This window comes from Phasianus colchicus, chromosome 1 (assembly GCF_987193195.1).
Source record: "Phasianus colchicus chromosome 1, bPhaCol1.hap1.1, whole genome shotgun sequence".
Lineage (NCBI taxonomy): Eukaryota > Metazoa > Chordata > Aves > Galliformes > Phasianidae > Phasianus > Phasianus colchicus.
In genome coordinates, this window is record NC_143436.1 from 122,044,654 (window position 1) to 122,061,230 (window position 16,577).

General features: G+C 42.9%; 1 protein-coding gene across 9 annotated transcripts in view; it reads right to left on the reverse strand.

Moving 5' to 3' along the window:
* CDKL5 (cyclin dependent kinase like 5) overlaps window positions 1–15,737 on the reverse strand; it is a 129,554-nt gene extending 113,817 nt beyond the window's left edge. For 5 of the 9 annotated variants that reach the window (XM_090124873.1, XM_090124893.1, XM_090124892.1 and 2 more), the window contains exon 1: window positions 15,388–15,737. The gene's annotated coding sequence lies outside the window, so the exon portion shown is untranslated. The other 4 variants (XM_090124883.1, XM_090124878.1, XM_090124887.1 and 1 more) reach the window with 2 other exon arrangements.
* Window positions 15,738–16,577: the final 840 nt, after the last annotated feature.

A 16,577-nucleotide genomic window follows, 5' to 3' on the forward strand; every position in this document is an offset into this window, starting at 1 on the left:
TATATGTAGATATACATGCCATAATTATTATGCTTTTCCTTTTCTCTATCTCATTTTTTCCCTCATTTCTCCTCTCCATCTCACTGAGATGGGGACAGTGAATGAACAGCCACGTGACGCTCAGTGATCTGCTGGGTTAAACCACAATGCATCACCATATCTTAAAGAACTTGCACGCTGTAAAAGATTTCTTCTTTTAAGAACGTCAGCTTGCCTTTATAAAACACACACAGTATCTTTGTAAGCAGATTCTGTCAGAAAGCGATCTTCTAACTCAATCCTGACTATTACAAAAATTCAGTACAGTTCTAATTATTAAAGGCAGCCATTCAACCTCACATGAAAACAGACTAGAGCACGTTTACACATGCATTTTTTGCCCTACTGACAAAGAATGCACACACAGCACAGAGCACTCACCTGGCACCTAAGAATGAAGTTCCTACATTTTATTGCTACAACAAACACAGAAGTGTTGAGTTTGAAATTTCAGCAGGATTCTTCCAATCAAAACATCTTCCTCCTGCTTAACTGACCGTAACATTTGCAGAAGTCACAGACAACTGTAAGCTTCTACGGTTTCAAGGAACAGAATAACCCATACTGGAAAATTCGAGACCAAAAATAAAGCTGTCTGCATAACTGTATAAAGGCAGATCTCACTACAGATCTATTTTCCACTGATGAAAAAGCAAATTCGCTTGCTGTTCCTTATTACAATATTTGTAGGGCATTTCATAGATGTATTACAGCATTAAGAACTCTTTCCTCTCACCCCCATTCTCATAAGCAGTGCTTCCCTCTTGCTGCTTCCACATTCTATCACCTCATTAGTTAATTATTGCTTAAACTCAAACATACACTACCTGCATATGTTATAATGGAGACTTTGTTTTACTTTCTCATACACAAGAATACAACTAAACTATAAAGCCAGAAAGGTAAAATTTATGCAACTATGACTTAATTACTGTCAGGCTCTTAGCCTTCAGGAGAAGTACATCATCAAGACCATAGTGGGTTTTTTGTGTCCCAATTAGAACACCACCATTAAATGTATGACAAATAAACGTGTTAGGAAGCAGAACAACTCCTACAAGATAACTGACTTTCCTTCTACTTCTACACACCATGTGAAGGACAGCTCAAACTCTGAGGTGCTCACAACAGTCCAAAGCAAACACCTTGCTTCTCACAGGAAGAGATGGTGAGCAACTGCTACACATCTGCACGCTGACAAAAGACACGCTCAGCATCCTCACAACATTGCACTGTTGTAATCTAACGTCTGGATGAACATAAAAGCTCCTGAACAGTGCATGGACTCAGGATTCCAACTGTAATTCAGCGTGCTGTTGGGGCTACTCTTTTGCAAACCACGAGAATCCAGGTGATAAGTGACCTAATCCTCTTTGCTATGAAATCTTGTTTCTACTGTTCACAACATTTGATTATTAAATGCCTACTGCAAACAGAGCTGTCAGAAAAGAATTCAAAGTTCATCAAAAGGCATCACAATGTCAAGGGTAAAGTCTTAACAACAGCATCTCACATTAAAATCATTGTTGCTAGAAGTTAAAACAACCCACATACACTTAGTAGAATCACTGAATCATAGACTGGCCTGGGTAGAAAAGGACCACAATGATCATCTAGATTCAACAAATAAGTACAGTTGCTCCAATTAAATCTCAGCACAATGCAGCAATCTTCATTAAAATCCATTGGTAAGCAACTTGCCATTCATTTGAGCATTTCTTGTTTTCCAACAAGAAATGAGACTCTGCAAGATTCCACGAAACTGCAAGAGTGAGCAAAAATACAGAACAACTCCAGAAGTACACTACTCACAGGCAAAAACTCTGAAGCACCTTCCTAACCTTAAATACAAGCAGACAAAACACACAAGGGTAATTCCAAGAGCTTGTAAGGAGAAATGACAACTAACACTGAAAAGTGATCCCAGCAAACTTCAGAACCTCATCTTAAAAGCAGTGTACAACACAAGGACCCCTTCTTGCTGTTCTGGTTTCTATTCAGTCATCTCAAATGCTCTGAGTCAAGAACTTGACAATCTCTGTAATTTCAGGAAAAAAATTGAAGGTAGCCCCAAACAACTTCCCATACACAGAAATAGCAACAAAGACTCTCCTGGGTCTCCTCAGAACACCCAACCACAGGCCAATGACAAAGCTGCAAAATTCACCTAAAATGCCTTCCCAGTATCATCCACCAGCAAAACTTATGTTTCATCTGAGCTTTATTTTCAGGTTTCTTAAGTAGAATGGGTGAAAGAAAGACTTCTGCTGTTAGCATCTTCCAGCTCTGACTGAGAGACATTACGTTGTGCCTCAACTGCAAGGAACACAGTGCAGAAACAGCTTATAGCATTACTATATAATAAGAGGTATGCGAATTGCAGCTGTTCATTTTGCAGAGGGACCACCTTATTACATTCTTTAACTAAAATAATCATTACAAGGAAATGTCAAAGAACACCTTGACCATTCTTCCACCTTAAACCGCATAAACAGCAGTGTAACAATAGTGTGCATGAAAGAACAAAGGCAGCACTCTGACCATGGTCGAACAGAGGCAAGCAAAGGTGGAAACCACATTACAAGAGTCCAGACAGGTTGCAGATTCTACCAAAAGGGACAGGAAGGCAGGCTATACATTTTGATTTTCTCAGATTTTGCTCCAATTCATATCCATCCAACCTCTTAAACCAGAGAAACAAAACAAAGCAATTAAATAATCCTATACAAATATATAGTTTCAGTTCATACTCAGCACAAATTCTAATACCACACAGATTTTTTATAATCACACCCATTTTTCCACTCTTTTTGAAGTTTTACTCTGCTTAATATCTTTGAGCAATATGTTACAGTCACTTATAGGTAACCAAGCAGTGCACACCAAGCACCACAAAAGCAGAGGGCAATTTAAAAATACATACTGTAATCATTCTGCATATAATTTTCATAGAACTAGCTGTAAACAAAAAGCTCAAACTTCTTGTTTGTAAAAATGGGCTCTCAACAGTGCTGATATAGGAACTTTTATCAGATAGTAAATGCAGCCAACAGTTTCCTTATTTTCTTGGTGATTTAACCGATCTGGTTCGTGCTATTCAAGGACCAAGTTCTTGACTCTAATCCTTCAGTTCTGAGGCGACTTTCTGGGCCAGAAGGATGTATGGAATAACACTTTATTTCAAGTATGACGTGTTGACAGTATTTCAGAAGCTCAGCATAAGGGTTAGTCAATGGCTGCACAGTGTCTTACTCTGCTGGAATTCTGTCCAGTTGTTACCTTGGCTCGTATTCCACTCTTCTAACACTGCGATCACAGCTGTACCCTCCATCACACCAGCACCGGTGCAGGCACAGTGTTCTCTCAGCTCATTGCTGACAGCCTATCTTGAAATCAATTTGCAAATTTATTTTGTGTTTCTCTTTCAGGAAAATGACATTTGTCTCAGCTGCTGTCATGTAATCACACCACACCAGCTTCAGTCTTTTTTTCACCCCAGTGATTTGTTTTAGCTCTTAATGAAACGGCAGCGTTATTTTCCTCAGGTGGAATTATTATTAACTCATTAAGATGCTTTATAATAACTATAAAGCTGACAAGCCCAACGTAGATCATTTTTGCTCCATATTGTTAAGGAAGAATGCTTGAAAAAGAATATTCACTTCATTTAATTACGTAAAGAGGAAGACGACTTACAAAGCCTTACAAAAGCCTTATTTTTAACTAGCTTCTTCACCTTTTAACATGGTATTGATCTTACTGCAGCAGAAAACATTCTTCAAAGTGATTTTAAAAGTCTCTTTTCGTACTGTAGCATTCCACGTACCATTTGGAACATTTGTCTTCAGTTCATGCATTTTGTTTAAAGAGAAAAAACATCCATATAAGATATGGCTTTTGTCAAAAAGCGCTTTCAATTCCCCAGAAAACAACTGAGAGAAAATGAGCTGTTTCCATGATACCTTCATTTCCGTTTCTTAAACATTCCATATGAAAGACAGAAAAGATTTATTCTTGTATTAAAATTATCCAGCATTTTCCAGCATTAATTCTGGAGACAATAACAAAACAATCCTAAGACTGCCTAACTGTAATTAAATGAGACCACTTCTATATATATATATTTTTTAACTAAAGGACATTTTAATTCATGTTAAGACTACAGCATATTTTCAACCCTGATATTCCATCTTAAAGCAGGCATTAGAGGAAATTCTCAAGCCTAGAACTCTTATTTGCCCAGCACTGTTTGCAGTTCTGCCATTAGCATCACAGAATGTAAACGTTATCACATTCTGCACTAACGGTGATATTATTTCTGCTTTCATTTGCAAAGTACATCTAGACAAAAGCATTTGCATACTACTGATGTTATAGATTAAAATAAATTTTAGCTTTTGACATTTTTCTTCTGGATTTAGCTTCTAAGTTAAAGCATACTACGATGCCACTTCTGCTGTAGCATCACAATGAAAATCTGTTCCACACAAGTACCAGGCATTGACAGACATTAAGCAATTCACATCACATTCAAATGTTTTTTTGTTTGTTTGTTTGTTTGGGGTTTTTTTTGGCAAAGAATCTTTATCTCTGGTCTGCCATACAATAAGAATATGACTTCAACCATCAGTTTCTTTTAATCTGTCCTGCCGTTCCCCAGTAAAACCGTACAGTCTAACAGACAAGGAAAAGCAAGTTAGAAAAAATTTGCTATCCATCTCAGACAAGTAATTGATTCTAGAGGTCCATTTTCATGTTCATCTATCATTTCGCCTTAAATAAAATCCAATTACTTCAGCTTCACAGGTGGACTGGAAAGGATAAAGAGAGCTCATAAATTAACATCACCCAAATATATGTGCTACACACAGAGCCATCAAGTCCCACACGTTGAACATTAAATTCAATCTGCAGCTCCCTAGTTAAAACCTTTATCATGATACATCCCCTCACACATTGGCAGAGTGGCACAGGTACTGCTGAGCACCACATAATCCAATACATGGGCCTTACAGCAAGCTCAGGCAGCTTCCCGTCCAGCAGGAGAGGAGATCCACGCCCCGTGGCAATCAAAACTGCGTGCTGGAGTGTGAGGCTGAGAAGCCTTGAGTACGAGGCATGGGCTCTTTGACAGGATCCAGTGCACAGTGCTCACACATCAGGACTCCAGAGCTGACGAGACACCTGTAAGCACGCTCAGCAAGAAGAGGCCATTTCTCTCTCTGCTTTCATTCCACTCCTGCAACACAGCCTCCGAAATCCAATTCTCAGCAGCATATTTTGAACTTTAAGGTCAGGAAAAATACCATTTTCTCTTTTACTGGTTATACTCATAAATTTTCTATTGCTTACATTTGGTAACTTACACGTACAGCATGAACTCCACAAATTTGTACAGCTACTTCCACAGGCACTAATTAGGATGCGAGTCCCATTACACTACCTCTACCCAGATGGTTTTGCAGTACAAGCCTACATTCATTATTTTCAAGCATTACATGCCCTACACCATCCACCTATATAGTGCAAGTCATTCCCCACATCTGGTGATCTCTATAGCTGTTGAGTTGGTAATGGTGCACAGGGTGCTGCAAAACCCTGAGCTTTTTAGAGGGGGCTTCTTCTGTAGCTATGCTGTCCTTCACAAGGCAAGGAGAGTTCACCAATTAAATGACCATAACCAGGAAGCAAGCAAAAAGTGCTATTAAATCCCAAGCACCATCAGAAAACTCTTAAAAAAAAAAGGCTGATAGTCACAAAGTGAAAACTACTGTTCTCATAGTTCTGCAAAAAATCAGAATATTTCAAAGTGTTTGTAAGAAGTGCCATTTTAAAAGTTATACAGTTGTTGATGTTAAAATTGGAAAATATGTTCAGTGAAATCATTTATTCATATTTTTTTGTAGTTGAACCACCTTTTCCCACTAGCTTTGGAGCTCCATGTAGTCCAATTATTTAGAAGGACAGCGCGGTTCCTTTTTGCCAATTTCTTTGAAGAAGAGCAAGTTGAGGAGCCTGGTCTGCCATTTCATTTTCATTGAAAACACCCAACAATAGCTCTAACGTTATTTTAAGTGAATATAACTGGAACAGTCACACAAAAGGTCACCCATTTTACTGGTGTGGAAAAATACAGGATAGGCTTCCCGGTCTCGCAGGGTTGTTCAGTACTTTGTACAATCAAAGTCGAGTAGACTTTGGCCTTAATACAAATATTTCCCTATCTCCCCTCACCGAGACACTTTTGCAACACAATTTTAGCCACTGTTATTTTAGAATAATTTGTATAAATGAATTTTATTTACCCCACAAGAAAAACAACAAAAAAGATACCAAACATCTCTCAGTCTCTGAATTTACAGATAAAGCAATCCTGAATTTCAAATAAATTAATTACAAGTACACATGCAGGGTTGTTTTTTTTCCAATTTGAGCCAGCAGAAACAACTAAAAACCAACTATGTTGACAGAAGTAAAGGAAGTAAGGTCATGTTTCTCAACTATGCTTTTCATTCACAGGGCTTCAGGCAACTAAAACATCAATACGTACAGAATTAGTGAAACATTTAATGAGCTCCCAAAAATAGGAGCAGCTATTTGATTAGGAAAATAAAGTCAAGGTTCGCCTTCTGAAAATACTGCTTTGTTATTATTACTGTGTGTATCCCATGCTGGCATCTTCACACTGAAATTTGTTTTTATTTATAACTGTGTTAAAAGTAGTTTCTAAAGAAAGTCGAGCAACCAATTTGGTGTCTGTACGTGCCATTTCAGCCCTCCATGTTTTCCAAGAAACAGTTCAGTGATTCCAACTCATATCACTGTGCTATTGGACCTCTCTTACCCACCCCTGTTCTACAAATGAGGTTCTAAGTTTGAAAAGCACATCTTGGCTGCCACTCTTCCACTTGCATCAAGTTCATACCCTATAAAACCAGGGACAGAAATATGCATAACCTCTTACCCACATACATCAGATGACGTTCCACCTACAGTTCTCTCCTTACTCCTGCTCTTCATGGTAGATTTGAACTGAGCACCCTTCCCACAGTTCCTTTAAACATAAGAAACTCTTTACAGACTTGCATTACGCTCCTACATAAGCTACATCAGGCGATGTCAAACAGATCTTCCACAGCTCTTAATCCCACATCCACCCACGAGTATACCCTTACTTGCTTTCTAGAATAACATCCCCAAATTATTATCAACTTCACAACGTTTCCGCTTTCCTTACTACCTTCACCTTGCCCAGCAGTTTGGCAAAAAGCAGCAAGTAACATAAGGACACGTTACTAGAATCTGAGTGCAGACCCACACAGTCCCACCCACACAGTGATCCCCATTTCTTGTCCCATCTTTAACCACTCGCCTCTTCCCATCAGACCTGCATGGCTCACCAGAGCTGGAGAACACTGCCCCTCTCCCAAAAACTGACCAAGTGGTTCAGAAGTTACTGGCAAGGTGGGAGGATGAGCTGGTGGACAGATGGATGGACAGATGGAGCGACTGCATAAGATGCTCGTCTCAAACCAAATTAAGACTTCCAAGTCCTACCTGTTCCACCAAACACTCCATCAGCACTGGCCGCTTCACTCTTCAAGGTTTTCCATTTTATAAAAGGCAATACCACATGAATTAGTAGCTTCAGTCTAGAAGCTTGCCAGATCAATGCTGCACTGACTGTACATCACGATGTACAGTTATCATGCTCCATAAATAACCATCTTGGAACACAAGCTGTACCCAAACAAGATTTCAAACTTAAGTAGAAAAATAATGTCTGCTTAAAAACATTATAATGGCATGTAATTTAAAACATCCTTTGTACATTACAAATCTCTTTGTAATGCCAAAGAGAAAGGAAAAAAACCCAAATCTTGTGTTGTATCAAATACAGAAAACGTACAGTAGAAAGATTACTACCCATTAAAGGAACTGCAAAGGCGGTTTGCATTTCAGCAGCACAGGACTGTGTGAAGAGATGGAGGAGAAGCTATGCTAGATAAGCAGATGGATCAGGAACGTGTGAAAAGGTCCATAAGGTAGGCTCAAGTTTTTAAAGTATGAAACTTCTCAAGTGAGCATAGACTCAGTGTAGGTGTTTTCATACTAGGCTTAGTTCTGGTGACAGGCTTGTTCAGCGGTGTTTTTTTCTTCTGCGGCTTTTCTTTCTTTTTTTAAATCTTAAAGATGTAGGTAGATAACAGCATTCTGGAATGGGGAACACAGCACGGAATGGTTTAAGCTAGAAGGGACCCTTAAAGACCATCTGGTCCAACTCCCCCACAATGAACAGGGACACCTACAGCCACATCAGGTGCTCACAGCCCCATCCAGCCTGACCTTGATGTTCCCAGCGACAGGGCACCCACCACCACCTCTCTGGGAAACCCGTGCCAATGCTTCACCACCCTTATCACAAAAAACTTCTTTCTAATATCAAGTCTATGTTTCCCCCCTTTTAGTTTGGAACTATTTCTCCTTGTTCTATCACAAGGGACTCTGCTAAAGTAACTGTCAGCTCCAGCCTCATCTTCCAAAAAAGGCTGGAAATATGTTTGCAGAGGTTAAGCAAACAAGCAGTGACAATCTTGTGAACACTACAGATTAACAGCATGGGAGAAAAAAATAGGAGGAGACCGGAATCCAACTTGCAAAGAAAGAAAGATAAAATGCTTGCACCCAACACCATTGCTTATTTTGGGCTGAAATTCTCCCTCCAAGTGCTCTAAAGAAGATAACGCAGCAGTGTCATTAAAGCAAGGAAAGTATAGTGAAAGAAAAAAAGAAGCGTCATAAAGAGAGAAGAAAATCTAAATTTTACACCACTTCATCCTAGTGACATCTCAGGAATGTGAGTATATATACACACACACACACACACACGTACTTTCATTGGTTTTTTAAAGAGAAAACACCACTCTGAGCAGGTCTAACTGGACAGCTCTCTGAGTTCCCTTCCAAAGGGAACTCTTTGTGCAGGCACAATTAGAGAGGTCTTGAAGGAAAAGCATCTTGCAGCACAGAAGGTATTGCCAAAAGAACAGAGAAAGCCACCAGGAATGCCATTCTCTTAACCAACAACAGCTGAAAAAGCACAAAATTGGCTTCTTATAACTTGATGTCAATTCTCACCTCAAAACATACAAAGCAATCAGATTTAAAACGGTGGCAAATGGTTGGGGGGAGGTTTAATTCAATATTTATTTGTGTGTTGTTTTTTTTTTTATTATTTGTTCTATTCAATTCTTCTCTTAGAGAAGAGAAGGTTCCCAGGAGACCTCATTGTGGCCTTTCAGTACTTGAAGGGAGCACACAAACAGGAGGGGGAACAGCTGTTTACAAGGGTGGATAGTGATACAACAAGGGGGAATGGTCTTAAACTGAGACAGGGGAGGTTTAGGTTAGATGTGAGGAGGAATTTTTTCACTCAGAGGGTGGTGATGCACTGGAACAGGTTGCCCAAGGAGGTTGTGGATGCCCCATCCCTGGAGGCATTCAAGGCCAGGCTGGATGTGGCTCTGGGCAGCCTGGTCTGGTGGTTGGTAACCCTGCACATAGCAGGGGGGTTGAAACTAGATGATCATTGTGGTCCTTTTCAACCCAGGCCATTCTACGATTCTATGAATATTTGCTAGAAGATGCACCATCACTTCAGTCAACGCCCATCCTGCAATCAAGAAGGGTAACACTAAAAACAAGTCTACGTTCTCAGATTCACATCTGAAACATTATCTCCTCCTCTGACTGCTGTGACAACTGCTTACTTCTCAATTAATAAACATTTTAACTTTGGAATGAGGAGTATTACACGTAAATTAAACTTACTATTATTGCAGCTGATAACTAACATAAAAAGCAAGTTATGTCACAAATGTGTAGCCATCCCCTATATTCACAGAGTATATTCTAACAATACAGAACATACTTGATAGCTGCCAGCACTAGTCTGCCAACTAGTATGAAAAACATGAATTTGAAATATCAATTAATGTGCAAGATTAAAATCATCTGTCTGCTATATGAGATGTCGTGCATTTTGACAGGCCCAAGATCTCTTCATCTCTAACTGGAGTCACACAGCTGCCCCAAGGCTGCATGCACTTCCACATAAGCAACATCAGTGAAGCTGAGCATACGCTTAACCTATGACATGCGCACAAATATTCAGAGAGCGGGCTTAAGTAACTACCGGGAATAAGCAAAATGCTGCCAAGTGTTGACAGTAAAAAACAGAAGAGGAAACTTGTCTTGGAATTTGTTTTCAGCTACTATCTAGTTTCTACTGAGTGCAGCAGGTTAGCAGGAATTTAGAATGAACGTAATAGCTCTGACGGGGGCTTCAAAGAAGTTGACTCTGTCAAATCCTCATCTTCCAGGCAGTCTGACTTTGCCATTACATTTTCAGATAACAGCTGAGAATATAGCGTATAAAAAATCCCACGGACTCTATAAAACAATCAACCTTTGGAAGACACTGAACAAACTACATTACATTTACTCAGGGAAGACTGAGTGATGTCTTGCTGTGATGAACTTGCAATTAACATGACATGCTACACTACTCTAAATATTCTCACCAGACATGTTGGTTGTAAGAGCTGGCACAGAGCAGTATTCAAATTCCTTCAGCAAGCTGCTGAAGCTTACCCACTCCAGGACTCACACCGGCACACTGCTTCCTCTTTACCAACATCCTGGAAAAATCCACAAGAAAAGGGAGAAAAAAAAAAAAAAAAGAACGCACACACTCAAAATTTTGTTTCAAAGATAAAATACTGGAGTATAAAGTTCCACTTGCAAATACCAGGCGTACAAAGCTCCTACTTAGCAGTTACCTTTGTGGCTTTTAACTAGGTTGACTCTAAGAAGGAGAAGCATTGCCCAGCCTACCACAGCCAGGCCAAACAGAACAATCAGCCCTCCTGAGGTAAGAGAAGGGCGAGGCCACGCATCAGTGCAGTGAGGTGCACTCCAGCAATTATTTCCTACTCCACTCATACGGAACCACACAGCTGAGTAGCTGCTGTCTTCATAAGCACTAAGCTCACTCCAAGCGAACCAAGCGCTCTGCAGAAGTGCAGGTGATCCATCCTGTGCCAGATGGTTACCCTAGATAATTATCAGTGTGCTAGAAACTTAGGGGGGAAAAAATAATAAATCAATTTCAAGATCACAGAAATAACTTCTGTGAGTTTGAAAGCCAAACGTTCCCACTCAAACGTAAGGGTGTTAGATGGGGAGATGAAAGAAAACACAGTTCAAATGAACCAAGCTAAATAAGAATTCTCTACTATAAAAAAAACACTACCATCAGCTTATCTGAATTCTCTAAGAATCCAGAGTGCCTACGATGCCGCAGGGCATCTAAACACTGACATCCACTTATGAAGAATAGAAGTGAAAAAAAAAAAATTGTTCATATTCAAGCTCCAAGAAGTTGTGTTTTCTTGTATTCTGGCTACCTGAATTGATATTTGGTTCCACTGAACCTTACAGCCACATCCTCCCCTTTCCTTCAGTTGCTTGAAGCAGGGTGTTACCATTCACATCTGTATTTCTATAGTCATCTGTAAGAGAAGATTAACAGAGACAGCGATACAACTCACAAAATAATGGAGCTTTGTGTGGCTGGCACAACCACGGTTCAGTTCAGAACTGATTCACATTCTGTTTTTACAGAGGGTAAGTTTGGTGGGGTTTTCATTTGTTTATTTTAAATGTTGCCAAGCAACTATTTTTATGAATGCCATCCTTTTTTCTCCCGAAATCAACATCAGCATAAAGCTATGCTACGGTTGAAAACACACTGGCTGAAGGGTTACATTTCAAGAAGGCTCAGGCAGCTCACACTTGAAGTCCAAGTCTGAAGCCAAGCTAGAACACACTAACATCTCTTCTGAGGTAATGTTAGAAAAATAAATCTACTTGCAGTAATTCTAGAAAGAAACCTTCTAAAAACCTGAAGTCTTCAGCATCACAAATCAGCACTGCAGAAAATCATCATGTTCCATATGCACTTTCTTCATTTGAAGAAGAAATGGAAGACTGAAGCAACAGGCTATTTTAACTCCACAGCAACAACACACAGCTTAAGCATCAGTCCCTGCATGAACACAGAAGCACAGTTCTAACTTGAAAGCCCTGATGGACAAGTTGTTTTGTCAGTTATTTTGCCGAAAGGAAACAGGCATGGAAGTTCTCCACAGGCTTATTCCTACAGGACCCTCATAGTCATGTCAGAAAATGCACAAAAAAACGTGTATATGTAAATATACACTCTGTGTGTATTCACATATGCACACAAAATGTGTATGTGATGTTCCTATAACAGCAAACATTCAACCTGTTATTTTTTTTCATCTTTCACAGTAACGTCAAGATATTTAACAATCATTGCTGCTATGCTAGAATATTTTTTTTAATACAATGACAAAGAAATGTATTAGTACTGCATTCTAAACAAGTGATTTTAGGTTTATGAGGTGGACACACCAGCATTGTGAACATTCATGAGTTCCATCAAGATTTAACATTATGAAAGTGGGCAGACTCAGTGTGAGGGCTGACTTTCCAATAATGATTTCCTCCGTTCACTTACTTATTGTTTTAATGCTCACTTTCATTTATACCACGAAATTAATTCTTACTGCTTCTGATGCAGAAAGCTGGTACTGCTATTCACAAGGAAACCTCTTTCCACCTCGACACTGAGGAACAACAAACAAGTGAGTGAGGAAAAAAGAAGTGGCCTTCTAGTTAGAATACAGAATTTGGAAACAGGGATTAAACTCTTTCCCTCATTACATTACTTTAGTGATAGCAAATCACTGATCGTTCTCATGCCTTGATTTCCTGATGTGAATAATAAGCTAAATATTTAGATTCGTTAGGTTTAGCTCATGGGCAGTGCTAAGATTCTTTTCAAACCTCAAATAGCAGCTCTGAGAAATGCACGCCATCCCAGTGCTGCTCACATGGAGAGCGTGCAGTTCACAACATCTTCGCTCATCTTCCGTGTCAACACGTTGTAAGAGCAGACCCACGTTTGTGCTCTGCTCAGAGTTTGTGCTCAAACAAATCCTCATCAATAACAACTTGCAGCGTGACCAGTTTAATACCTAGGAAGACTGTAGGTTTTTCCTTCCTTTTCCTATGGAAGAGTGCTGTGCGTTCCAGAAAGAACGTTAATTCTTACACGCCAACAGCCTGCGAGAGCGTCCATATATAGTCAGCATTATAAATAGCTGCTTTTATCGTGGAAGTGAACTGGCTTTTCATTATGTATACAGAGAAAGAGTGTTTTCTACATATAGGAATTATTCCTTTGTTCTACCCTGCATTTGCAGCCTTTGCTCATCCCCTTCTCGCCCATCCTGCCCCACACCACAGGAGCAGACACTGCTGGTGTCAGACCTCACTGAACTACAACAGAGCTCCAAGAGGTTTGCAACAGACAAGCTCATATTTTGTATAAATATGCAAAAGACTGCACGGTCCTCAGCAGCCATGCAATTTCAAAAGCTTTCCTGCAGCTATTTCACTAATAAAAAAGACCTATGAAATACTCCAGGGCTTTGTTAGGAATAGAGCTACAGTAAACATTCCTACATTTGAATCTCAAAGTGTGTTTTCTCCCCAGTGTTTTTGAACTAAACTGGAAGGACCTACGAGGTCATTAAAATGGAACTGTGGTTTCTTTGTTTAAACACTTCAAGGTTTGAAAGCCAAGCCACTGACAACAGGGTTAACAACAGGTTTGTTACAACTCTCAGCGTGAAGTCAGACAAAATGAATCAAACCAAATCGCTTGGACACTGAAACAACTGAAAAAAATAAATAAATCAGGATTATATGTCAGCGTCACCAAGGTTGTCAACATTCAATGATACCTGAAATCAGAGGTCATACTGTTTTCTTGTGTTTTTTTTTTTTAAATGTGTATTTTTTAATGCTGCTAGCTGCAGGTCCTGGCACCAGCTGACATTAATTGGAAGCTCCAGTTCCAACTCACTGGTGTAGCACTCGTGCCCTGCAGCACTCGATGGCCACTGCTTTACATTCTCCCTCCCTCACTGCTCTTTTCAGCCACTGTCACATATAACACTGCTTTGCTGCATATCAGAAAGATCTCAAGGGCTAAATATGGCAATGAGCTCTGCCATGCAGTTGTGATTTTACCCCCCCAAATGCTGCAGCTTTAGGTAAATGCTGACAAATAAGGCTGAGCCACTCCATGCAAAAGCCTCTATAGGCGTAGAACAGCAGAATCTCACTGCAAGCACAAAGAGAGGAGATTGCCAAATGAGCAAAATGAGAGAAATCTTGCACACCCACACAACTCCAAGTAGCGTTTAAGTCCACACAATGGAAAAAGCTCATACTCCTACCACCCAGCCCACCTGTTAAAATGGCGCTTTGTGCTCCTACTCCAGGCAGGTAGATCTTATTAAACGCTTGTCTTTTTTTTTTTTTTTTTTTTTTAAAAAACTGCAGCTCAGCAAGAAAACGCACGCACCAAGAACACTGTCGTTGTTTCAAGCAAACACAGAAAACTATGCGAAAGGATGAATTCGATGCCCTTAGGCTGAAACGCGATGAGGGAAAAATGATAGTTCCACACCCTCACGGAGGGCAGAACGCTGTAGGGAGCGGGAATCGCGCTCGCCGAAGCAGCGCCGTCAGGCGGGGCGGCGCGCAGCCGGTGACAGCGGGAGCCGGGGGCGCTCAGCATCCCTCGGCAGCGCGGCGCGGCGACCGACAGGGCACCGCTCACAACTTCCCTCCCGCAGCACCGCAGCACCTCCACACTGCTCGCCACAAGCTCTCCGCACGCCAGCGGGTTTCCCAACCCTCCTCGGCTTCGCGTCCTCCCACAGCCGAAGCGACGAGTCGCGCGGCTCTGCCCTCGCAACTCCCCCCGCCCCGCGCACGGAGGCGGCCCCCAACCGCAGCCCCCAACCGCAGCCCCCAGCCGCTCCCCCCCTCGCGCAGCGCCACTCCGGGGTGCCGCCTGCCGCAGCGACGGCGGCGGGGAGCCCTCGCGCCCAGAGGCGGCCTTCCCGGGGTCTGCCCTCTCCGCCCCAATCCCACCTACCTGAGAGCAGCCGGCATCCGTCCGCGCGGCGGCGCACAGCCGGTGGCACCGCGCGCGCAGCCTGCCTGCCTGCCTGCCTGCCGCCCTCCCTCGGACGAGGGTCCCCGCAGGCTCCCCTTAGTCGAAAGCACAGCCCCAGCCCGGCCGCTACCGCGAGGACCGCGCCCGCGGCCGGAGCCCGGGGGCCGCGAGGAGGGAGGGCTGAGCGCCCGGTGACAGGTGAGGACGGCCCCCGCGCCGCTCCCTACCTCGCGCCGCTCTCCTCGCAGCCAGCGGCTCGCTTACCCTCGACCGCCGCCGCCCCCTCGCTCCGTTCCCCCGCCCTAACGCGGCGTTCAACGCGGCCCCGCTAGCCGCGAGGCCCCGCCCCCCGCCCCGCACTGACGGCTCTCTCCGCCAATAGCGAAGAAGACGGCCGTCCTCGAGCTCCGCCCTCACCTCCTTCGACCAATAGGAGCTATCCGTGGTGCTGCCCCTCCGCCTTCCCGGCAGGCTCGGTTGGCTCGCAGCTGCCGAGCAACGGGCGCGGGGCTGCGGGTGGGGCCGCTGAGGGCGGTGGCCGGGTGAGGCCCCGCTGCGGGCCGGGGTTGGTGCCGCGGGATTGTGCTCGGGGCTCCTCGTTCGGGAGCTTTCGCCTCATAGATGGACGTTTTTTGTTCCCCTCCCCTTTTTCCCTCTCGGCTCAGCCATCAGGAGGATGGAAATATCTCCCGCACTCACAAAGCTGTAATCTCGGCTTGCAGATTGTGCTGCTGGAGCCTGCGGGGCTGTGCTTCCTGCTCTGCTCACGGGAATTAAAAACGTGGGTGAAAAATAAAGCTGCTTCTGGATGCACTGCGTGTCAGATGCATCGCAGCACGGTGCAGCTCTACCGTAATGGATGCTCCATCCCAGCTCCCATTTTCCTGGAGTGCTACAATGGTTGTTTAAATGAAAAAACCCTGTGGAGTCTGCTGGATGCGGTGTGCCATTGGTTGCAAATGGCCAGCCCAGCACTTCCCACATGAGGATACGAACCTCAAAAACATCCACACAGGCATGGCCACCGAGTTTAGGGCACCGTGGTCCTTAAAGACCAGGTTCTTCATCTGCCACCCCACACAGAGCGTATCCCCAGAATTGGGTGGTGAGGTGCTTTGGGTTAGGCGAGGGATGAGGTTCTGAAGTGAATGCTGTCACCTCTGCTCTCGGAGCATCAGCCCACAGCATGGAGTGCTGGAGGGCATGAAGGATGTGGTTAGTGGGCAGGGTGGTGATGGACTGATGGTTGGATGAGATGATTTTAGAGGTCTTTTCCAACCTTAATGATTCTATGGCATCCCCTCCAGGTGCAGCTCCATGGACAGAGGTGTTCAGGAGCGCACCTCATACCTCCCAGAAAGTGGGAGGTATGGAGCGCTCAGTGGAACCCAGCAAGGACAAGTCCAGTAATAAGAAT